We start from the raw sequence: 1714 nt of genomic DNA on the forward strand, positions 1-1714 counted from the left end.
AGCGTGGGGAGTCCATATGTGAGATATGGGTGGGAAGACAGGTGGCTTACTCTATTAGACAACGTGCACAGTGTGGATTCTGGAGGTATTTTAGGGAGGTCATGAGGGCATTAGCAACTCTACTTACTATTTAATTTACTAATTTACTAATTAGCTAATCTTTATTGTCAATTACTATATGCCAGGTTCTGTATTAAGTTTAAAAACATTTTTTATTGATTTCAGAGAGGAAGGGAGAGGGAGAGAAAGATAGAAACATCACTGATGAGAGACAATCATTGATTGTACTGGGGATCCAGCCTGCAACCTAGGCATGTGCCCTGACCAGAAATTGAACCGTGACCTCCTGGTTCATAGGTTGACCCAACCACTGAGCCAAGCCAACTGAGCTTAAGTTTTGAACAGTCATTGTCTCATTAATCTCTACATCCATTTGATGAAGTGGGTGTTAATTTTTTCAATCAACTTTTAAAACTGTTTAAAGAATGAAAGAAGTATAATTTAACTTAAAAGTGTCCAGTTTGAAGAGTTTGGAAACATGCCTACTCCTGTGTAAATACCATCATAATCAGAGATAAAGAATATTTCCATCAAGGATGTTAATTTTAAAGATGATAAAACTAAGATTTAAAGAATTTAAAAATATTTTCCAATGTTTAAAAGCCATTAAATAACAGAATTAGGATTTGAAACCCTTCCTTCCTGCTTCATAAACAGATAAAAGTTGTCTGTGGATGTTAAGTCTGAATATTATGAGAAGACTAGAGGCCCGGTACATGACATTTGTGCACTCGGGGCATGGGGGACTCAGCCTAGCCTGTGTGCACCCTTTAGCAGTCTGGAAGCCCTCAGGGAGCGGGCCTAAGTCGCCACTCGGACATCCTTAGTGCTGCTGCAGAGGCAGGAGAGGCTCCCACCACCACCACTGCACCAGCCATCAGCTGGGCTTGTCCCCCTGTGGGAGCACACTGACCACCAGGGATAGCTCCCGCATTGAGTGCCTGCCCCCTGGTGGTCAGTGTACATCATACCGACCAGTCGTCCCACCTTTTGGTCGATTTGCATATTACCCTTTCATTATATAGGAAAGATTCTTTTCAATTGTGTATTCATTCAGCAAGTACTTACTGAGCTTTGTCCCATGCTTTTGCTTCAACCAAAGCAGGTCAAATTTGGTCATTTTTACTTTGCAGCTCTCAGGAAACCCTTCAGAATCATTTTTTTAAAAAGGATCCTACAGGGGGAAAATAGCTTACCAATCTCTCTTCTACAGGGAGTAGGGAGCAATGACATGCTCAGACTTGGATTTTAGAAAGATCCCTTTGGTAGCTGTGCAACAGATTAGACGGGGCGAGTGTGGGTTTGGGGAGACCACTGAGAGGGCTAGAGTTGGGGGACATAAGGAGGGCCCTGAGGCTGGAGTCTAGTTGTTTAGTAGGAAGAAGCCACAGAGCATGGTGCCTGGCCCTGAGCACTGGACATCAGCTCCATCAGGACAGGGTTTGTTGGTTCTGCTCACTGCTGTAACCCAAGCACTAAGACTGGCACACAGTGAGCGCTTAGTAAACATGGTTGAGTGAATGGATGAGAGGCAGGAGTTGAGGCTGACACCCAGGTCTCTGACTGGTGGGAAACTAGGAGGAAGGATTTAGGATGTGTTGGGTTTGAAGTGCCTGTGGGCAGCTGGCTCTGCAGGTCTGGAGCTCCAGAGAGA

The 1714-nt window shown here is 44.4% G+C and overlaps 1 protein-coding gene across 1 annotated transcript in view; it reads left to right on the plus strand.

Annotated features, from left to right (window-relative positions):
* Positions 1–1714, plus strand: part of SARM1 (sterile alpha and TIR motif containing 1) — a 24747-nt gene that overhangs the window by 15277 nt on the left and 7756 nt on the right.

Source organism: Myotis davidii, unplaced genomic scaffold (genome assembly GCF_000327345.1).
Source record: "Myotis davidii unplaced genomic scaffold, ASM32734v1 scaffold363, whole genome shotgun sequence".
Taxonomy (NCBI): Eukaryota; Metazoa; Chordata; class Mammalia; order Chiroptera; family Vespertilionidae; genus Myotis; species Myotis davidii.